The following is a 24,654-nucleotide window of genomic DNA, read 5'->3' on the forward strand; positions in this document are numbered from 1 at the left end:
TTGTTACTTACTTCACAGACAAGGCATTTGAAGGGGAGCTTGCCTGATTTGAACGTAGGCTTTTCCCTTACAGTGTGGACAAGAACTAATGATCAAATAATTATTTTCCTGTTTTTGTCAAGCAACATCAATAAGCAAAAATTTAAATGACTGACTGACGAACAAACTGTGTGTAACACAGCATATCTTTGAATACCTCTGATTTAATGTTATTTCCTATCATTTGTAGTCCTTGTTAAAGTTTCTTTATAGAATTATTCATATCTGGCTACCGAAAATACCAGGGTTTCTCCACTTTTTTCTCCCACTAATAGCAGCTGATTACCTTTTTTAAAAACCTTCTGGACTTCACCAGGTAACCACGTGTCTTTGAACTGTGGGCAATTCCATTCAGCAAAATGAACAAAAATGCTGACTTATTGAAAATGAGCAGAAAGGGCTCAAAATATCTGCATGACAGCCCTCGTGCACTTTGATAATTTGACAGCGGGACAGCCCTAACACCTCACGCACTTAACAGGAGCGTGCTTCAAAGTCTGTGAGTCTATGATTGCACACATTGGGACAGGGCCTAGGATAAACATGAAACACTATGGAGGGGAAACATGAAAATATACACAATTAAAAAAACATAATAATAATAATAATAATAATAATAAAATAACACCAATTAAAAATTTAACATTAAAAATATATTTTTTTGTTTTAAAAAATTAGCTACATTATTTGACAATGTATTTGTATTATTGTACAACTAAATTCACATTTATTGAGAAGAACTGTACTTTATTGTTTTCATGAAATATTTGCAGGATATTGGCATAACACAGCGGCTTAGTGGTTAGCACTGTTGCCTCACAGCAAGAAGGCAGTGGGATCGCTTCCTACCTTGGGCCTTTCTGTGTGGAGTTTGCATGTTCACCCCATGTTCATCTGGGTTCCCTCCAGGTCCAGCGTCACCGACCGAACGGTCCCTCTGTCCCTGATGACGTGGTTCACGGATTTAAAACCCCGTTTCTGCTTCAAACTGCACTCCAGTCATCATCTATCTCAGCAACAGATATCTGAAGCTTTTGTACAACAATCATTTTAACATAAATTCAGCATTATCTCGTTATAAAAGGCGGAGGAAGTGATCAGAGCGCCGCGGCTAAATGAGCTGCTTAGCTGATGCGTTCACTGCGCGTCGGTCATTTCAAAACGTCACGGAATTTCGTTGAGTTTCTGCTTAAAACTGCCTCCTTTCTGCTTAAAACTGACTTTATAATGATCTAAGAGGTTTTACCTTGTCATCTGAAGGTTAATAATCACATTAATCCGTTTGATTGTTTGGGTGAAGAGACTCTCAGATGTGCTGCTGTGGTCTGAAATGATGCATGAGCAGATGCAAAAGGCAGACCGATTTTTAGGGGCGGACCGTTCGGTCTGCGACACTGGCTTCCTCCCCCAACCCAAAGGCATGCAGGTTCAGTAAACTGGACATTTTATTTGAGTGTAGATGTGTTTGTCTATCTCTATGTGGCACTGCGACAGACTGGTGTCCTGTCCAGAGTGTACCCCGCCTCATGCCCTATGACTGCTGGGATGAGCTCAAGCACCTCCCATGACCCTCAGTTGGAGTAAGCTGGTATATGGCAAAACATTAACAGCCTCATAAATTTTCTATTAAGTAAGATGTTTTCATGTGTTATGACATCTTCCACTTCTGAATTTGGTTTTGATGGGCATAATGTGGTGCAGATTATCGTAGTATATCATGAATATCTGCGATCACTGCTGTCGGGTAGATTAGAGGAAAGTCATTTATTTCCATTTGGATCGACTTTATTACCTGTGAGATGAACTGTGATCAGTTCTGGATGGGAAAGTGGTTTTCTCAAAGATTTTTTATTTTTTTTTTTAATTATTTTGATTAACAACCCCGCAAAGTCTCCATGAGACAATAATAAACACAAAATCAGAAATAAACTACAGCCATAAATGAACATGACCAGTTAAGGCAGCGCAACTGATGAGGGAGTAATGAATAGTCAACTCACGCCTCACCGTTTGAATGTCCACATCTGACCTTTGTTTGACATCCCTCAAAAGGAGTTTTTTGTTTTGTTTTGTTTTGCTTTGTGCATATTGCCTCAGCTGTGGTGATGAAAATGGAAGCTTTGAAAATATTCTTCAACTGAGGCTGGAAATAAGGGAACCGGATCAGTTATTTTCTTCCCTGCTGCAAAACAGTATAAAATTTCACAGCTTCTCAATGATTTTAATCTTTCAAGGTCAAGTGGGGTGCAAGAAGCTGGCTGGGTGATATTATTTTTTTTGTTTGCCTTATTGAGGGTATCTTGACCTTTCTGGCTTCTTTCTTCAATACGAGTTTCGTTCTCCTTTATTACAGCACTTCACAGTTTGGGTGGAGTCTCTGTAAAGAGAAGGATTTTCCTTAAAACATACACAACTACTGTCACAACAGTGTTGAACCCCGTGTGAAACCTCCAGAGTCTGATTAGAAGACTTTAATGGCAATCCTATAGTCTTCCAGGTGCCCAAGTCAGCCCGTAACTAGTCAGAGATGAATTAAGGCGGCTACAGATGTTCAAAAATAGTCACCTGGGGTGCACGCACGCACACGCACACACACGAAACACAGCAAAGTGGTGTTTTTTTCCCCCACACAGATAGGGCCTTGCAATAAGAGCGGGTGACCTGCAATTACTGAGCCAAAGCAGACCTACCATAGCGGTCTCTGACTGGGGTGAAGAGAGGATCTAGATTACATTTACCCACCCTTCAGTGCTACAAAGCCATGGCATTAGCTTGTTATGTACAAAGTGCAGCGTGATAATTAGAGAAGTTTTCAGCAATGCTAAATTTATCCTGAAATGGGCTAAAGCTTTGCTTCAGTCATGCCTGGAAAATTCAAGTCAACGTTGCTTTGCAGTTATGCAAAGACAGCTGATCACTTCTCAGTGGCACACAGCTGTAGATAGTTACAGTGCATCCAGAACATGTTCACAACCCTTCAATTTTTCCACATTTTATGTTACAGCCTTATTCCAAAATGGATTTTTTTTGTCAAAATCCTACACACAATACCCCATAATGACAATGTGAAAAAAGTTGTTTCTATTTTTAATAAATTTGCACGCACACACACACACACACACACACACAAAAACTAAGAAATCACATGTACGTAAGTATTCACAGTCTTTGCCATGAAGCTCAAAATTGAGCTCAGGTGCATCATGTTTAGACTGATCATCCTTGAGATGTTTCTACAGCTTAATTGGACTCCAGCTGGGGTACATTCAGTTGATCGGACATGATTTGGAAAGGCACACACCTGTCTACATATGTCTGCATGAAGTCAACGGAATTGTCTGTAGACCTCCAAGACAGGATTGTCTCAAGGTACAAATCTGGGGAAGGGTACAGAAACATTTCTGCTGCTTTGAAGGTCCCAATGAGCACAGAGGGGCTACATCATCTGTAAATGGAAGAAGCTGGTCACCCGTCTAAACTGAGCAATTGGGGGAGAAGTGCCTTAGTCAGGGAGGTAACCAAGAACCCCATGGTCACTCTGTCAGAGCTCCCAGCATTGCTCTGTAGAGAGGAGTATCAGGGCAAGGCACAAAGTGGGTGGACACAAGTACAAACTCACACAGCAAATGCAGTTAGAATTAGGTTTAATTAAAGAAATGTAGCGGGATGAAAGTCCCGGGTCCCAATTGAAAAGACGTTCCCGCTAGCTTGGCTAACGGGGAGTTCCCCTTTGGCTGACCTGGTAGAGGAACGGTCTTTTGGTGCGAGCAGCTGTGGCGTTCCTCCCTCCCTTCCTGTGATTGAAGTAGCGGGACCTTCATGGCAGGGACGACGGTGGGGGATCAAACCCACACGGCTTGCACCAAAAGACCGTTCCTCTACCAGGTCAGCCAAAGGGGAACTCCTGCTTCAGAAACAAGCAGGGATTCAGTACAAATGTAGTCCAGCAGTGAAGTGAAGGTACAGACAGGCAGGAGACTGAGGCTAGGTCCAATAAATACGCTGAGGTAAAAAAAAATGCCGTTCAGAGGCAACAACAAAAACATGGTTATGGACAGAACAAGGTCAAATACCAGCAGGCTGATCAGATGGCAAAACAAGACAAGGCGTGAGGACTGGAAGGTGAAATCTATTCAACAATCTGGTGAGGGACTGTGAGACTGTGAGGGCTTAAATGTTAGTGGACTAATCGGTATGAAATGAGGAACAGGTGTGCAGAAGATTCTTGAAGGGGCGTGGCTGACAAACACAAAGGCGGGTGCAAGATAGTGCACTGGGATGGAAAGCAAAGCAAACTGGGGCAAGATGAATAAATGACAGAAAAACCAACGGTGAAAAATGTGCCGTGTTCAAGAGAAACAATAAAACAAAATAAACGTGAATAAAACAAAAGGGGCTAAACTGGGAAATAAAGTGACAAGCCTAAAGAGAAAGATAAGCCAATAAAAGACTATGACCCAAAACAGAACTGATACTGGCTAAAGAATAAATATAAATACAAATACAATAAATGATAATAAGATAGCAACACAACCTATAGACTGAACCAAAACAAAATAAAAAATAAATAGAGAACAAAACCAGTGACAAGAACTACCCAAGACGAGATGAAGAAAACCAAACTAAGACTTAAGTGACCTGAGTGAAAAGAAAAAAGGTAATTCAATAAATGAAGACAACATGACACATCAAACTGCTATGACAAAACTATAAACTACAAAAGTATAAATGTAAATGCAGTTATTAGCCTTGAGCTAAATCCGGCATATTTTCAGCACTTATTTTCTGTTCATTAATATGCATTGTCCCATTCAAATAAATTAATAAAAGAAACGAAAGGACAACATGAAATAAATTAGAAACAGTGAATGCAGTAAATGATGAAAAGACCATAATCATATTACAACACACAGAAGGTAAATGAAACAAAACCAGTGATAACATGAGCATGACCCAAATGACCTGACATGAATAAAACACAGAGGGCTCAGAGCACAGGAGTGGAAAAAAGCCCAGAACTGTAACAAGTGGCCCTAAAGGGCTGGATCATGACAAGTAGAACCTTCCAGAAGGACAACCATCTCTGCAGCAATCCACCAATCAGGCCTGTATGGTAGAGTGGCCAGACGGAAGCCACTCCTTAGTAAAAGGCACATGGCAGCCTGCCTGGAGTTTGTCAGAAGGACTCTTAGACCACACACACACACACACACACACACACACACACACACACACACACACACACACACACACACACACACACACACACACACACACACACACACACACACACACACACACACACCTTTAACCAATTACTCCAAATAAAGGTCACAGGGGACTGGAGCCTATCCCAGCCGTCAAAGGCTGTGAGGACACTGGACTGGACACTGGACTGGACTCCAGTCTGTCACAGGGCCACATATAGACAAACACATTCACACCCGCACGCACACTTACAGACAATTTAAAGTTTCCAATCTACCAAATCTGCATGTCATTTCCGGCACCCGGAGGGAACCCACGCAAACACATGCAAACTCCACACAGAAAGGCCACAGGTGGGAAACAATCCCATGACCGGCGTCGCTGATCGAACGGTCCCCCCTGAAAATCGATCCGCCCTGCCTTCACTAAGCATGCATCATTTCAGAGCTCAGCAGTGTCATTTCTGAGCATCACCAGTAATTCACTGCAAACTGCACTCCAGTCATCATCTATCTCAGCAACACATACCTGAAATAATGTAAATTCAGCATTATTTCATCATAAAAGCTGGCGGACCGATTAGGGGGCCACAGCAGCTACTGCTGCGTCTACATCATTTCAGAGCATTAGTAAGGACTCGCCAATTATTGCCTTGTTCATGCTTAAAACTGCCTCGTTTTTGCTTAAAAGTGACTTCAGAATGATTTAAGAGGTTTTACCTTGTCATCTGATGGTGAATAATTACATTAATCCATTTGATCGCTTTGGGTGAAGAGAGTCAGACTCAGACCTGCTTCTGTGGTCCCAAATGACACATGTACAGTGGAGGCAGGGTGGACCCATTTATAGATGGGCCGTTCGGTCTGTGACACTTTCTTGCTGTGAGCTAACAGTACTAACCAATAAGCCACCATACTGCCTACTCTCAGACTATGAGAAACAAAATCCTCTGGTCTGATGAGACAAAGATTGAACTCTTTGATGTGAATACCAGGCATCATGTTTGGAAGAAACCAGGCACCATCCCTACAGTGAAGCATGGTGGTGGCAACATCATGCTGTGGGGATGTTTTTCCGCAGCAGGAACTGGAAGACTAGTCAGGACTGAGGGACAGATGAATGCAGCAATGTACAGAGACATCCTGGATGAAAACCTGCCCCAGAGCACTCTTGACCTCAGAGTGGGGCGAAGGCTCATCTTTCAGCAGGACAATGACCCTAAGCACACAGCTAAGATATCAAAGGAGTGGCTTCAGGACAAGTCTGTGAATGTCCTTGAGTGGCCCAGCCAAAGCCCAGACCTGAATCAGATTGAACATCTCTGGAGAGATCTGAAAATGGCTGTGCACCGACACTCCCCATCCAACCTGATGGAGCTTGAGAGGTGCTGCAAAGATGAATGGGTAAAACTGCCCAAAGATAGGTGCACCAAGATTGTGGTATCATATTCAAGAATACTTCAGGCTGTAATTGCTGCCAAAGGTGCATCAACAAATTATTGAGCAAAGGATGTGAATACTTATGTACATTTGATTTCTTAGTTTTTAATTTTAATAAATTTGCAAAACAAAACAAACAAACAAACAAACAAAAAACAAAACAAACAAACAAAAAAACACAAACAAAAAACGTTTTTCATATTGTCATTATGGGGTGTTGCGAGTGGAATTTTGAGGGGGAACAAATGAAAAAAAATGAAAGGCTGTAAGATAAAATGTGGATTAAGTGAAGCGCTGTAAATATTTTCTGGATGCACTGTATGTGAGCTCAGGTTCACACTTTGAATTCAGGCCTGCAGAGAGATTCACTGAGTTGTTGCCCTGGTGGTTAGAAAGGCAGGAATGTAACCAAAGCATCCTTGATTCTATTTCGTGTCAGAGAGGAAACTCAAGAAGCCCTTCAGCAATGTCCTTAATCCCCAAGTTGCTCCCGGTGTGTAACTACATACCTTGCATGGCTGAAATGAGTGTGTGTGTGTGTGTGTGTGTGTGTGTGTGTGTGTGTGTGTGTGTGTGTGTGTGTGTGTGTGTGTGTGTGTGTGTGTGTGTGTGTGTAAAGCCCTTTGAACATCAGATCATAGTCATACTATTATTCTTGTATTTCATGCTTTTTAGAGCAGAGGTCACCAAATATTTTGCAGCAGTTTTCTCGGTGCAAACTGTCTTGATGGGTTGGCACATGTGATCTCTCTGATCATGTCTGTCACACTTAGTTTGCCATTTTGTGAACACCATAATTCCCAGATGGTACAATGACAGAGTTTAATGTATGGTACCATTGTACTGACCAGTTAATCTGTGCGGTGACATTCTTGGCTCTAGGTCCTTGGCCTGTGAGATTGAGAGATGCCTGGGAAGAGCTTATTGAGTATTGAGGTCACGGGACAGAGGTGTTTGGCGATGATGATACTGTTGCAGGAAAACAAATGTTCAAGTGTTTAGGCTTCTGGTGATTTCTCTTACTGTATAGACGTGAGACCTGGATGCTAACCAATAAGCTAAGAAAGGGCCCGTTATCTTTGGTACCAGGTCTCTACAGCTTTGGTACCCTTGTGTACAGCTGAATTGACTTTATGTCAAAGAACAGTTACGTACTTATTCAGATGAGGCATGTTACTTGCATTGTGAGGGAATGTCAGGTATGACATTCTAGACATGATGCATCTTTGCCTGGGCATGATCCAGAAGACAGGTACCTTGGGGTTGTGGACCCCAGCAGATAGACAAGGTCAAGGGGACAGTCACATGTCAATAAACTGTGGAAGGTGGCTACTCTCAAAAGGTGGAGATGGACCAGTTGTCTGCCTGGTTGTCATGCAGAACCCAAGGCAGTTTTTTCATGTGTCTTTCATTGTGTGATGGATACTGCCATACACGCCACTTTTTTTTTGCAGGTTGGGGGTGGAAGGGACAGTGCACCATGATTTGGTTAAGTAATGCTCTTCAATTATCTTGTTCCATTAATCATCCAGCAGCAGTACGTAACCAGCCCATGTTGCCCTGCACCTAGGTCCTTGTTTAAATTCCACAATTCCAGAACCACCAGAATAAAAGCAACAAAACTCTTGTACGCATTGCTTCAAAAGGAAAGAGCACTGCATGCAGTCTAGTTAAGAGTGCTCAACTCTCAATTATTAAATTTGTCCATTGCAGTCTATTTATGGATACCAATAAGAAACAGCTCCGTCCACCAGTAATTGCTGCTGGTTTTTTTTTTTATGTTTTTCAGCTTTTTTAAAACCTTTTTCATACACCATCAATAAGATGTTGCGGTATTTGATTGTCATCTTTACATCAGCAATTATGATGCTCGATGGAACTGTAGCTGCTATGTTTTAATAATTCCTGCAAATGACAGCAGGAATTGTGATGCTCATCATGTCTGTGCATCAGTGATGATGTCACCGTGCACATCACTGATGTACAGCAGTGCACAGGGAGAGCAGACATGCCAGAAATCTACACGTTTCTCTTGGGAAAGCTCAGGTTACGACAGCTCTGTCTCCTGGCTTTTTTTCTTAACTCTTTTCGTCTTTTCATCCTCTGTGGCATCACGCTGCAGGGACCCACGTGTTATTGCTTCTTTGAAGGCCAACAAGCACCTCTCTACATCAACGTATAAGGCTTCTTTGATGTAGTCGAGCCATCCCAGGGCCCTTTCCCAGCCGTCTTGCATTTTAATTGCATGTTAGAGACTTGGCTTGGGGTGCGGGTGGGCAGTGTGGATGTGGAGACATGGTGAAAAGACATGTGGCCATGCTGGTGCTGTCCTGTGGTCCTCAGGGGGTGGGGGTTATATACTGGGGGTTGGTCGGGATGGTGTGGATGTCGGGAACTCGCTTCAGGGTAGTTGGGGGTTGATCTCCCCGCCCCTCAAACCCTGGCAGTGCAGAGTTTCTTGGGTTGGTGCTCTTGCTCTGGTGAGCTGCCTCCGGGAGGGCATTGCCCCAAACACTCTGTGAGGTGTTGGGCTCCATCTGGCATTGGAGCTGGAGGTTTTTTGTCCTATATCTCATGCTCACAGGGCTGTTTTTCTCTCACGTGTGAAGGCGTTGGGTGCACTCTCTCATTGGATGACTGGTTTGTGGTCTTTGTGGTCACTTCTTGCCTATGACTGCACCTACCTGATCTCATGGGGGCGGTGGTGCTCTGTGGTGCTTGCTGCAGTTGCTGAGCTGCATCTTTAGGAGCTAGGTGGCTCTGCAGCAGGGCTTCACAGTCATTCATGTTATCTCACACACACACACACACTGCACAATTATTTTACGCATAATAATGTTATGTTGAGCATGTTGTAAACACGTAATGTAGAAGAAGAAGTGCCTTTGTTGTCATTGTCATGCACTTTTGTTTATTGTCGTTGCAATGAAAATTGTCCTCAGCATTTACCTTATCGTAATTATAGTTAGACCCACTCCACTAGAAGCTGTGGGCAGCTGTTAACCACCAAAATGTGAATCTGCTGCAAATCGTGAATTATCCGCAAACTGTTAATTGCAAAATGTGAACAATTACTGCAGGAAGTCTTGATTGCAAACTCTATCACAGCAAAAATGATTTTTTAAAATTGTTTTATTGTTGCCGTTGGGGGGTAATACAACAGCCGGTGAGGTGCCGAGGTGAACCGAGCAGCTCTCGCTTCTGGTGTCAAGCGCCTGGCTCTGCTGGGTGTGTCCCGCTTTGGGGACAGTGTCAGGTGAGGACATTCACTGGGATGGTAAATGATGTCAAACGGTAACAAAGTCAAACTTGTCACCTGACGCTGTTCTTGGAGCGGGACACGCCCACCGGCCACTTGACACCAGAAATGAGAGGTGCTCTTATCACCTCTGTACCTCACCGGCTGTTGTGACCCCGCCAAAAATAAAACAATGAAAAAAAAAAAAAATCATTTTTGCAGTTATACAGTTTGCATCAAGACGTTCTCCAGTAATTGATCCATAAACTGAAATCCATAAACTACTTACTGAATATATATATATATATATATATCATGAATGATATTCACGTTTTGCAAGACCCACGTTAACGTTTTGTGACACCTGCGTTCACATCCTGGGAGATATTTTTTCAGTATTCACGTTTTGCAATTAACGATTTGCGGATTATTACAATTTGCAGCTGATTCACGTTTTGGGGGTTAACAACCAACTCCAGATGTACAGACCAGGCCTGGTTTTAAAAAAAAAAAAAAAAAATCAACACTTTTTTCTAAAAAGTCATTATTTTTGTTTTTGAAATTAAAATAAAAAAATGAAATGAAATGAAAAAGTAAATTTAAATCAATTGAAGTCTATTTAAATACACTTTTTTCATTTTTATTTTTTCACTCTGCTAAATGAGATCATGCAAATAATATCATTAGTTATAATCTTTGTTGACATGTTAATACATAAAGGTGCACATACAACATATACAGGTACCATTAATTAATGGTACTGATTCTATATTTCAGTGATGTTTTAAGTACAGATTTAAAAAAAAAAATATATATATATATATATTAGTGATTTAAATCATGATTTAAATCATACCAGCACTGGTAGAAACACTGTCTTGATTAGGGACAGAGAAAGGAGCAGACTCTAAATAAGCATGTTTTTGACTGTGGGTGGAAACCCATGCAGATAAGGGGAGAACATGCAAACGGCACACAGAAGTGGCAGGAAGGGATCCCGCAACCTTCTTCACGTGAGGCGTCAGTGTTAACAGTGCCATCTGTACAAGCCTATTAGCTGTACAAACTTGCATCTTTTCCATTCATTCTCAGTCATTCTCTACTGATTGTCCAGGTCATGGAGGCAGTAGACAAAACAGGTCAGCCAACACTTCCCTATCCTTGGCCTAGCCTTATAACTCTTCCCAGTGTATTTCAAGGCCTTCCCAAGCCAGGTGGGAAATATAATCCCTCCAGTGTGTCCTGGGTCTTCTACAGGGCCTCCTCCTATTTGTATGTGCCTGGTAAGACCTCTCTCGGGACACAACCAGGAAACATCCTCACCAGATGCCCAACCTGTCTCAGCAGGCTCCCTTCGATGCAAAGAAGCAGCAGCTGTACTCCGAATACCTCTTGCATGGTTGAGCTTCTCATGCTTTCCCCAAGTTGTAAGCCCAGATAACTCATGACAGAATCTCATTTCTGCCACTTGTATCCATTTGTAATTCCATAGCCGGCAGTGTTCATAATAGATGCTCTTAAAATCAGTCAATCAGTATTTGAACATGTTACCCAAATACCCATTCATCAAAAGTTAATCACATCATCCCTTCCATATCAACATGTGCCATGGTAAAGAACAAGATGCTGACATTCTTAGTTTTGAAGTTGTCTGAAAGAATGTGGATACACTCACTGACTCATCCTCTCAGACGTCTGACATACGGGCTGGAAACAGGGAATATAGAATGATATCAAGTGTAATGTATATTGCATATTTACATTATATCATTATAAATATTTTATATTGTTAATAGAACAGAATTACAAAATAATAGAGGAAAACAGTGGTTGTGTTTGGGCTTTATGGTTAAACATCCGACTGGGTTTCAGAATATATTCATTACCTTTATAGGGCGGACCAGCATTTCCTGACATTATACAAACTTTTTCACTCAGCAGTCAAGATGTTTTGCTCAACCTTGGCCTTAAATTAATAAATAAAGCTTTCAGAGGAGATGGAGTATTTGCTAAAATTGTTTTGTCACCTTGTTTTAGAGTGTGTTTGCTTCCTGTGGAGGTGGGATCATTATTTATTTCTTTTTGGGGTTGGAAAGCCCCTTGTTGTGAAGCAAACAGATGGTGCGAGGACCTCAGATGGATGGCGAGCTATTGTTCTGATATAAACAACAGTATCACACCCGGGGAAGAAGGAAGAAAAAAAAAAAGAATCACAGCTGGAGGCTTTGAACATTTCAGACTAAACCTCTGGGAGGAAATTCCACAGGGAAATAGTTTCCGTGAATGTCCCTCTGCAGGTTTTTTTTAAAACATTTATCTTTTTTTTCACCAGACAGAAACAAAACACCAGCACATCTTTAAAAGTACAAAACAACAAACGTGTGCTACACCTCGAACATCCACCACACACACACACACACACACACACACACACACACACACACACACACACACACACACACACACACACACACACACACACACACACACACACACACACACAGAACAATCACCTCAATCAGGTCTGAAAGTTTTCAGTGATCGATCCAAGATAAACCATACAATGTTGCTACAGTTTTAGAAACCCATCAGCCCCCCCCGCCGCCCCTCCAAAAAAGGGCTCAATTTTCTTTTTAAGTTAAGAAAACATGAGATCTTTTAACCATAAAGAAATAGATGGGGATGCAGAGTTTTCCAGGATAATAATATTTTGCGTCCTGCTAGCAATAAAGTAAATGCAATTACATCCGCCTGCATTTAAGTAAAGGACACAGTGGGGACTGCAGGATCTCCAAAAATAGCGATCAGTTGACAAGGCTCCAGTCTGACGCCAAGAATGTGAGAGATAACATCAAAATATGAAATCCAATATAGTTGAAATTTGGGGCAAAGAAAAAAACATATGACTTAAAATCAAAGGGAGAGGAGTTCAATTTGTCACACAGATCAGAAACACGGGGATAAAATTTAGATAATTTGGACTTTGATAAATGCAGCCTGTGTACTTCTTTAAATTGAATTAGGGAAAGTCTTGCACAAGATGATGATGTACAGTTTCTGTCTACAGCTTTATCCCAGAAACCTTCCCCGAACTCCAGACCCAACTCATGTTCCCCATTACAGATAGTTTTATTGCTTGAATGACTGTCCATTAAAAGAACAAGATTATATATCTGCGATATAAGAGCTTTCTTATGGGGCATGAGTTGAAAGAGGTCCTCCCAAGGATTTTAGGGGGCTGAGCGGGGAACTCCAGAAAAAAATAGTAGATGCACAACATCAAATTTGAAAAAAACAAAAAACAAAAAACAAAATAAATGAGATGAAGGCAAGCCACATAAAGAAGACATATCAGTAAAATTAAGAAAGGTATTTTCCTTAAAAAGACCACAGAAACATTTCATGCCCTTCTTTACCCCACAGATGAAATGCAGTGTCCAAGAAGGAAGGAGGAAAGAGGTGATTATTACATAAAGGGCCAAGAGCCGAAGCAGGAACACATTTGAAGTGAAGTTTTAAGACAGGCAAGTACAAAAGGATTATCTGTGTACCAAGACAGGGGCGCAGGGAGAAATAAAAATAACAAGGGACAGCGGTAGATAAACACGACTGAGCTTCTAACTGGTACAAAGTTGTATGACAATCTTTTTATCAGTAAATGTATTTTTGAATGTTAGCTTCCCAGTAATAAAGCATCAAATTAGGTAAAGACTCCCTCTGCTTTTTTTATAAATCGTCTGCTCACATGTAATCTATGACGGATCCTCATCCCAGTGGCACGCTTTTTTTTTTTTTTTTTTTGAAGAGCATTTGATTCCAACAAGCCTCACTGGTGAGCTCATTGACACAATGACACACACGTTTCCTGCCATCAATTATATTTTAGGTTTTGTTTGCTGCCTGAACTATTTGTCACACTGTGGATTTTGGCTCGAGTTCCTGCTGTTCGTGTCCATTATGATTCTCCAGTAAATCAATGAAGCTGCTTTTTCAATGCAAAACCTTTGCCTTTGCAGGAGAATGACACATTTGGTTTTGTGTTATGGCTTAGTGATTTAGCAGCAAGTGTCAGTTGAATCCACATTTAATTTTAATTACATATCAAAGCCTCCTTGCATATCAAAGTCGTACATCATTTAGCAACATTTTTGTTTATAATCATTCATTCACACACTTTTATAGGTTTCTTGCAAATGTCATTTTTTCCTGAGCTACAGTATTCCAAAATCAACTTAGAATTTGTCACAGGTGTAAACAGTAAACAATCTACTTCCTGGAAATATTAAAAAAAAAAATTTAAACAGAGATCAATCAATCAATCAATCAATTTTTTATATAGCGCCAAATCACAACAAACAGTTGCCCCAAGGCGCTTTATATTGTAAGGCAAGGCCATACAATAATTATGTAAAACCCCAATGGTCAAAACGACCCCCTGTGAGCAAGCACTTGGCTACAGTGGGAAGGAAAAACTCCCTTTTAACAGGAAGAAACCTCCAGCAGAACCAGGCTCAGGGAGGGGCAGTCTTCTGCTGGGACTGGTTGGGGCTGAGGGAGAGAACCAGGAAAAAGACATGCTGTGGAGGGGAGCAGAGATCGATCACTAATGATTAAATGCAGAGTGGTGCATACAGAGCAAAAAGAGAAAGAAACAGTGCATCATGGGAACCCCCCAGCAGTCTACGTCTATAGCAGCATAACTAAGGGATGGTTCAGGGTCACCTGATCCAGCTCTAACTATAAACTTTAGCAAAAAGGAAAGTTTTAAGCCTAATCTTAAAAGTAGAGAGGGTGTCTGTCTCCCTGATCTGAATTGGGAGCTGGTTCCACAGGAGAGGAGCCTGAAAGCTGAAGGCTCTGCCTCCCATTCTACTCTTACAAACCCTAGGAACTACAAGTAAGCCTGCAGTCTGAGAGCGAAGCGCTCTATTGGGGTGATATGGTACTACGAGGTCCCTAAGATAAGATGGGACCTGATTATTCAAAACCTTATAAGTAAGAAGAAGAATTTTAAATTCTATTCTAGAATTAACAGGAAGCCAATGAAGAGAGGCCAATATGGGTGAGATATGCTCTCTCCTTCTAGTCCCCGTCAGTACTCTAGCTGCAGCATTTTGAATTAACTGAAGGCTTTTTAGGGAACTTTTAGGACAACCTGATAATAATGAATTACAATAGTCCAGCCTAGAGGAAATAAATGCATGAATTAGTTTTTCAGCATCACTCTGAGACAAGACCTTTCTGATTTTAGAGATATTGCGTAAATGCAAAAAAGCAGTCCTACATATTTGTTTAATATGCGCTTTGAATGACATATCCTGATCAAAAATGACTCCAAGATTTCTCACAGTATTACTAGAGGTCAGGGTAATGCCATCCAGATGCGTAACAATGAAATTTAAGCAATACCGTCTAATAATACTGCCTAAGGAAGCATGTATAAAGTGAATAAAATTGGTCCTAGCACAGAACCTTGTGGAACTCCATAATTAACTTTAGTCTGTGAAGAAGATTCCCCATTTACATGAACAAATTGTAATCTATTAGACAAATATGATTCAAACCACCGCAGCGCAGTGCCTTTAATACCTATGGCATGCTCTAATCTCTGTAATAAATTTTATGGTCAACAGTATCAAAAGCAGCACTGAGGTCTAAGAGAACAAGCACAGAGATGAGTCCACTGTCCGAGGCCATAAGAAGATCATTTGTAACCTTCACTAATGCTGTTTCTGTACTATGATGAATTCTAAAACCTGACTGAAACTCTTCAAATAGACCATTCCTCTGCAGATGATCAGTTAGCTGTTTTACAACTACCCTTTCAAGAATTTTTGAGAGAAAAGGAAGGTTGGAGATTGGCCTATAATTAGCTAAGATAGCTGGGTCAAGTGATGGCTTTTTAAGTAATGGTTTAATTACTGCCACCTTAAAAGCCTGTGGTACATAGCCAACTAACAAAGATAGATTGATCATATTTAAGATCGAAGCATTAATTAATGGTAGGGCTTCCTTGAGCAGCCTGGTAGGAATGGGGTCTAATAAACATGTTGATGGTTTGGATGAAGTAACTAATGAAAATAACTCAGACAGAACAATCGGAGAGAAAGAGTCTAACCAAATACCGGCATCACTGAAAGCAGCCAAAGATAACGATACGTCTTTGGGATGGTTATGAGTAATTTTTTCTCTAATAGTTAAAATTTTGTTAGCAAAGAAAGTCATGAAGTCATTACTAGTGGAGATGGAGATTATAATCGGGGGGAGCATATAAACTAAAACATCTAGGGGTTTGCACAACATTAAAAAAAGTTTTGCATATCAATATGTGGAGTGACACTGTGGAACAGGTTGGGGGCGGAGCTCAAGCAATGTCCAAGCATGACCCAGTTCAAATGGCGGTACAAAAACATGGTTTTCATGGGGCACAGGGAGGATGAAGGGCTTTGATGTTCACCAGTTGTTTCACAGATTCATTTATTGTATACATTTGTTTATTTTTGTCTGTAAATATGCACATATGTAAATATGTATAATTATGAGGTGTTAGTAGATATTTATATATATATATAGCTGCAAATATGTTTAAAATACAGTATTTTGAAATCTGGCCAAGTGGTTAAAGCGCTTGGTTTCAGTTCGGAAGGTTCTGGGTTCAAATCCCACCCTTGCCACATTTCTCCATGTAATGTGGAGTTGCGTCAGGAAGGGCATCCGGCGTAAAACCTGTGCCAAATCAACATGCAGATCCACCTTGGATTTGCTGTGGCGACCCCAAGTGCAAACAAGGGAGCAGCCGAAGGGACTTACTTATTTTGAAATCAATTATGAAAAAGAAAAGGACAAGGGGTAGCACTGAATAAACATAAGCTTCTTCCTACTCCCTTTCAGACATGTTAGGTTGACTTTGTTCTTGTTGTTTGCCTATTTTTATTTTGTGATTTGTTGCTTTTCTATGTTTGTTTTCTTCTATATTTGTTTTGTTTTTCTTGTCTGAAATAAAACCATCAATCAACTAATCGATCGATCAATCAATTAATCAGTCAATCAATCAATCAATCCTTTGATAAAAGTAGAAAATAGTGGTTAAGTTATTAATAAAAGCAACTAATCACTTAATCAGGATATGACTATGGTATTGTTTTCCAATACTTTAGATAACTAGATGTAGTTGTAACACACTAAACAAATGGTAAATTTGATAGCTTAACTATTTTTATATTTATTTTGATAGCACCTGTACCTGGATGTGTTGCTGTATGTGGTTAAATGATTCAAAAAATGTTGAAAAATGGCACCATGTTCTGAGTTGACACCACGGGCCGTTGTACCCACAATAAACCTTATATTACAGATACATTGTCATTTCCTTCCATAGGTTAGATAATGTATGTGAAATAATATCATCATAGCTGTAACACAAGTTGATACGTGCCACAGGCTCAGCAGGGCGCACCACAATGCAGCTGAACAGGATGGGACAGCTGTAATACACCTACACTGTAAATTTTGCTGAGTAAAATTTACTCTGCTGGGATAACATCTGAGTTAAATTTACTCTGCTGGGATAACATTTGGTCCCAGTATAAATACAGTAAAATAGTCTCTATTATAGCGTGAAATCAGCTCTACCATCTTGTCAAATCAAGTGTTTCTTCTCCAATAAGACTTGATTTAGCACTGTGATAGAGTATATTTAACTCTATTTGGACTGGGACCAAAGGTTATCCCAGCAGAGTAAATTTTACTCTGCAAAATTTACTGTGTATCATGATGAACACCATGTACCTCTGTAGGAATGATGGGACAACTGGTTTGCCAGGCCTTCACAATATAAATAAAAATAAAAAGCCATCTTTGGAATGGCTCCAGGTGCATGTCACACTGCAGGGCGAAAAGCAGCAGGAGCTGCAGCCTGTGATGACCACCCTTTCATCCTGCCAGCACCGTGAACTGCCAACATCAGCTTCCAAATGCCTCATCTACCATGGAATATAATTCCCATATGGCCTGGTGCCCCGCTGCGTGTCACGGCATGTAATACGCGATCGCAAGTTCCACACAGTCCGAAGCATTGACTGATTGCCAGGGCACATGCTTGAACCACAGTGTCAACAGCTCATGGACCTAATATCATGGAGAGAGGAAAGGTGTGGGGGCTCTCTCGTCTGATCAAACTGCTGTGCGTGCATGAGCGCCAATCACCAGAACACTCCTGCTTGAGGCCCCGTCATCTGATCGAAACGTTGCATGTGTATTTGGCTAGATCAACTGATTGTTCAGCTGCATTTGTGTGTGTGTTCATAACGGCTGATGGCACCACTGCACGTGCATGAGCCTGTCTGGACAGCATCGCCTGTCTGCTAAACAGCTGATATCCTGGTGGGTAAGAGAGAGAGAGAGGGCACGCATGCTACACTGTTGGGGGGCGCTGATGCATTAATGTCAGGACCTGCTTTACCTCTCATCTGGTTTCCATATTCTATCCAATATATGGACTGTTGTATGTCCCCTGATCATGGGTTTACTCCAATGCACAGCAGACTGGTGGCTATTTCTAGTAATAATGGCTATGGGTGTGCACACAACCAGTAACTCTGGTGGTGTCTGGAAACCACCGGGAGGAGATTGAGTTTTTTGTAACTTCTTCTACCTCCCGCGTGATTTTGGGCATCCCATGGATGGTTCAGTGGAGCGAAACCTGCCATCGGGTGTGTTTAGGATCCTCGGTTCCTCCCGGTTTCCAGGCTAAGGAGGAGGTCAAAGTCCCTCCCAATCTGACGGCAGTGCCAGTTGAGTACCACGATCTTGCTGATGTCTTCAGCAAGGATCTGGCACTCACCCTTCCCCCGCACCGTCCGTACGATTGTGCCATTGATTTGGTTCCAGGCGCTGAGTTCCCGTCCAGCAGGCTGTACAACCTCTCACGACCTGAGCGCGAATCAATGGAGACCTACATCCGGGACTCATTAGCTGCCGGGCTGATCCGGAACTCCACCTCCCCGATGGGGGCAGGTTTCTTTTTTGTGGGCAAGAAAGATGGCGGACTTCGTCCATGTATTGATTACAGGGGGCTGAATGAGATTACGGTTCGCAACCGATACCCGTTGCCATTATTAGATTCCGTGTTCACCCCCCTGCATGGAGCCAAAATCTTTACTAAGCTGGATCTTAGAAATGCGTATCACCTGGTTCGGATCCGGAAGGGAGACGAATGGAAGACGGCATTCAACACCCCATTAGGTCACTTTGAGTACCTGGTCATGCCGTTCGGCCTCACAAACGCCCCCGCGACGTTCCAAGCATTGGTTAATGATGTCTTGCGGGATTTCCTGCACCGATTCGTCTTCGTATATCTAGACGATATACTCATCTTTTCTCCGGATCCTGAGACTCATGTCCGGCATGTACATCAGGTCCTGCAGCGGTTGTTGGAGAACCGGCTGTTTGTGAAGGGCGAGAAGTGTGAGTTTCACCGCACATCTTTGTCCTTCCTGGGGTTTATCATCTCCCCCAACTCCGTCGCTCCTGATCCGGCCAAGGTTGCGGCGGTGAGAGACTGGCCCCAACCCACTAGCCGTAGGAAGCTGCAACAGTTCCTCGGCTTTGCAAATTTCTACAGGAGGTTCATTAAGGGCTACAGTCAGGTAGTTAGCCCCCTGACAGCCCTGACCTCACCAAAAGTCCCCTTCACCTGGTCGGATCGTTGCGATGCCGCGTTCAAGGAGTTGAAACGGCGCTTCTCGTCTGCACCCGTTCTGGTGCAGCCCAATCCTAGTCGCCAGTTAGTGGTTGAAGTGGACGCCTCGGACTCAGGGATAGGAGCCGTGCTTTCCCAGAGCGGGAAGACCGATAAGGTCCTTCACCCGTGTGCCTATTTTTCCCGCAGGTTGACCCCGGCCGAACGGAACTATGACGTCGGCAATCGAGAACTCCTTGCGGTGAAAGAGGCTCTTGAAGAGTGGAGACATCTGTTGGAGGGAACGTCCGTGCCATTCACGGTTTTCACTGACCCCCGGAACCTGGAGTATATCAGGACCGCCAAGCGGCTGAACCCCAGGCAAGCCCGCTGGTCACTGTTCTTTGGCCGTTTTGACTTCCGGATCACCTACCGTCCCGGGACCAAGTACCAGAGATCGGATGCCTTGTCCCGGGTACATGAAGATGAAGTCAAAGCGGAGTTGTCGGATCCACCGGAACCCATCATCCCGGAGTCCACTATCGTGGCCACCCTCACCTGGGACGTAGAGAGAACCGTCCGGGAGGCCCTGGCACGAAGCCCGGACCCCGGAACTGGGCCGAAGAACAAACTATACGTCCCACCAGAAGCTAGGGCTGCAGTCCTGGACTTCTGTCACGGCTCCAAGCTCTCCTGTCATCCAGGGGTGCGAAGAACCGTGGCAGTTGTCCGGCAGCGCTTCTGGTGGGCGTCCCTAGAGGCCGACGTCCGGGATTATATCCAGGCCTGCACCACCTGCGCCAGGGGCAAGGCTGACCATCGCTGGGCATCAGGTTTACTCCAGCCGCTGCCCGTGCCTCATCGCCCCTGGTCCCACATCGGCCTGGATTTTGTCACGGGCCTCCCGCCGTCCCAGGGTAACACCACCATCCTCACGATAGTGGACCGATTCTCCAAGGCGGCCCACTTCGTGGCCCTCCCGAAGCTCCCAACAGCCCAGGAGACAGCGGACCTCCTGGTCCACCACGTCGTCCGGCTGCATGGGATTCCAACAGACATCATCTCCGATCGCGGTCCCCAGTTCTCCTCGCAAGTCTGGAGGAGCTTCTGCCGGGAACTGGGGGCCACGGTGAGTCTCTCGTCCGGGTACCACCCTCAGACCAACGGGCAAGCAGAACGGGTAAACCAGGAGGTGGAGCAGGCCTTGCGCTGCGTGACTGCCACACACCCGGCGGCCTGGAGTACCCATTTGGCCTGGATCGAGTATGCCCATAACAGCCAGGTGTCTTCAGCCACCGGCCTCTCCCCTTTTGAGGTATGTCTGGGGTATCAGCCCCCGTTGTTTCCGGTGGTTGAGGGAGAGGTCGGTGTGCCCTCGGTCCAGGCCCACCTGTGGAAGTGCCGTCGGGTGTGGCGTGCCGCCCGTTCTGCTTTGCTAAAGGCCCGGACGAGGGCAAAAGCCCATGCAGACCGTCGGCGGACCCCGGCCCCTGCGTATCGGCCTGGGCAGGAGGTGTGGTTATCCACAAAGGACATCCCCCTCCAAGTGGACTCCCCCAAGTTACAGGACCGTTACATCGGCCCATTCAAGATCCTGAAGGTCATCAGTCCAGCCGCAGTGAGGCTTCGGCTGCCGGCCTCACTGCGGATCCATCCTGTGTTTCATGTGTCCCGGATTAAACCTCATCACTCCTCACCCCTCTGTACTCCGGGTCCGGCGCCGCCTCCTGCCCGGATCATCGATGGCGAGCCGGCTTGGACTGTACGCCGGCTTTTGGATGTCCGTAGGATGGGCCGGGGCTTCCAGTATTTGGTGGACTGGGAGGGGTACGGCCCCGAAGAACGCTCCTGGGTGAACAGGAGCTTCATCCTGGACCCGGCCCTCCTGGCCGATTTCTACCGCCGCCACCCGGACAAGCCTGGTCGGGCGCCAGGAGGCGCCCGTTGAGGGGGGGGTCCTGTTGTGTGGGCCGCCAGAAGAGGAGGTACTGCTGGCCCACCACCAGAGGGCGCCCTGCCTGGAGTGCGGGCTCCAGGCACCAGAGGGCGCAGCCGCCTCACAGGAGCAGCCAGGGTGACAGCTGTCACGCATCACCTGCAACAGCTGTTACCAATCAGCAGGGATACATCAGCAGGACGACATCTCCACCTCTTTGCCGAGATATCGTTCTACCTGGAAGGTAATATTCTCAGCTGACTGCTTGACAGTAACCTTTTGTGATTTTTGTGAGTGATAACAGACCTTTTTTCCAACGAGAGGTGGAGGTAGCTTTCCTGCCGTGCGGATTACTGGGTGCAAACGCGCCCACCTTTAATTGTGTTTTTGTTCCTCGCCAGCAGTACCAGGTCCGACACGCAGAGGCAGTGGCCACCTGGGAATTCGGGACTTGGCGGCTCCAGTATTCCCGGGGTCTGGTGGCGGAGGAAATCGTGTGGTTCCGGTTCTGCTTTGGACAGGTGTCTCCTATCTTCGAGCCTGCCCACACGACACCTTTGTGAATTGATTCTGATCTATTGTTGTAATCTGTTGTATTTGTTGTGCACATTCACAACAGTAAAGTGTTGTTATTTGACCTACTCCATTGTCCGTTCCTTTGCACCCCCTGTTGTGGGTCCGTGTACCGACACTTTCCCAACACTATGCTTATGACACTCAGTTATACATGCCAATAACTGCTGGCAATCTTCCTTGCATCAGTGAAAAGCTGGATGTCTAGCAATTTCCTTCTTTTAAACTGAGATAAGACTGAAATGGTGGTTCTTGGTCCAGTGAGACATAAGCATCAATTTGACCAGCTAACGCTTAGCCTAGGCTTGTGTGTAATACATCACACTGACAAAGTGTGACAAAGGACTTTTTGATCCTACATTGTCCTTTGACGACCAAATTAGAGCTATTACGAGGACTGCTTTCTTCCACCTGCGAAATATAGTGAAGATTCGCCCCATCCTGTCTATGGCTGATGCTGAGACTCTGATTCATGCATTTGTCTCTTCTAGATTGGACTACTGCAATGTTCTATTTTCTGGTTTATTACAGTCCAGCACTGGGGTTCAAGGGAAGCAGAACGTTTGACCACATAACACCCATTTTGGCATCTACTCACTGACTTTCCTGTCCCTGTGAGATCAGATTTTAATGTTCTGCTACTAATCTATAAAATTGTTCACAGACGGGCACCTCCCTACTTAGCTGACCTAATTAAACCCTACGTACCGGCCCCGGCTCTGCATTCTCAGGTTGCAGGACTACTTTGTGTCCCTAGGGTGAATAAAAGTCTGCGGGTCACAAAACTTTCTCTTATCATGCCCCTGTTCTGTGTCCAGACTTAAGACGCACTTATTTTCCCTTTCGTATGGCTAGCATACTGGCATAGTATGTTACTATGCTTTTTACCCTTTTAAATGAATTTTATTAGGAAACGGAGCGGGCTGCGGCCTCAACTTTATCTAAAGTCTGGGTCTTTTAGTGAAGCTTAGGGCTAGTGGCCGGCGATCACCTTAGTATTCCTTCTGCTTTTCTTGTTGCTTAATGCTGACAAATTATGCTGTATTTGTAGTCTTTCCCATGCCTGATTCTGTTTTTTTCTCTCTGAGGTGCAGCTCCATCCAGAGATGGGTGTGGTGTCTACTTCTGCAACCCTCCCGTCCTGTGCATCAGAAAAATTTCCTGTGTATTTGTTTTGTAAATTGTTTTGCCAATTGTGTTGGTAGCATGGCCTAAGCAGAGCGTCACCCCTTTGAGTCTGGTCTGCTTGAGGTTTCTTCCTCAAATCATCAGAGGGAGTTTTTCCTTACCACTGTCACCTGTGTGCTCGCTCTGGGGGTTGATAAGTTTTGACCTTGCTTGTGTGAAGTGCCTTGAGGCAACTTTATTATTTATCCAATAACTGGATAAATAATAATGCTGCGCTGGCGGTGCCTGCAGAGTGGAGAGTCAGCCTGCTCATAGCGGTGGAAATTAGGGAACTGCAGGTTCCCGAGCCAGTCTTGTAAGAGAACTAAAATCCTGGAGTATATGGTACTGGAGCCGGGGCCAGGTGGGACATACAGAGCCGAGAACAGTAACAAGGAGAACGGAGGACAGAGGAGGTGAGTGATTGCACTCGTAACACTGGAGCCTTTAACAACAGACAGTTCACTGAAGGCTTAAAACAAGAATGTTCACAGTTCTGGAAATAATGTTCACAGTCTGGGAAATAAGGTATGCTGTTCAGGAATTGTTTACAGTTCATGAATATCTTCAGAGGTCAAAGGTCAGGTGCCGCGCGTCTTGTGACGCAGTTCCTATCAAGCATGACTTGACTTTAGAAACGACTTGGAAATTTCTTCATAGTTCAATATCAGAGTTCATAGAGTTCTGGGAAAAGAGTTTTTGGAAATAGTTATTAGTACTAGTTCTTAGAACAGTACAAGGAGCCAGTTCTTGGAAACAGTTCTTAGACATGCGCAGTCACAAACAGGGGTAGGGTGAGAACGGGATCTCACAGAACATAAAGGAACTTAACTGAAGCGTGACAGAGCTATGTACTGTTGCTGAGAGCCGGAGAGTTCCAAAGCAACATTGTGCATAATGTGGTGTGGAAACCACGAACGTGTACGACAAAGAAGTCACGCAGGAGAGTGTCTGGGAACACCAAAAACAGTTTACAGTCAATGATTCATCTAACCTTCATGACTTTGGAACTGAGAGGAAGTTGGAGGACTGGTGGAGGTTTGGATTTTTATATGTCCTGCAGATATCGTAAAATCTAACTTTAATGAGTGGGTTGTGATTGTCAGTGGATGGACATAGTGCTTGTGTGTACTAAAGTGTTACTTTGAGTAGGAGGTACAGGAGGATCACTGACTATATTGTCATTATATGTTCTGTTGTTGGACTATAGAAAATCCAGGATGCACAACCATCAGACAGCTCATCATCATGTACTGTGTGATGTCTGAACTACTGCTGTGAGGTTATTTTTGGTGTTAGTGCTCACAGGAAATGAAGAGGTTGTGAGCGAGTCCACGCCTAAGCAACGTAAAAGTCACAACATACTGCCCTTTAA

At 43.9% G+C, this 24,654-nt stretch overlaps 1 protein-coding gene across 1 annotated transcript in view; it reads left to right on the top strand.

Moving 5' to 3' along the window:
- The window catches only part of LOC117510966 (calcium-binding protein 7), a 143,308-nt gene that overhangs the window by 92,463 nt on the left and 26,191 nt on the right, over window positions 1–24,654 (top strand). The window lies entirely within an intron of this gene.

This window comes from Thalassophryne amazonica, chromosome 5 (assembly GCF_902500255.1).
Source record: "Thalassophryne amazonica chromosome 5, fThaAma1.1, whole genome shotgun sequence".
Lineage (NCBI taxonomy): Eukaryota > Metazoa > Chordata > Actinopteri > Batrachoidiformes > Batrachoididae > Thalassophryne > Thalassophryne amazonica.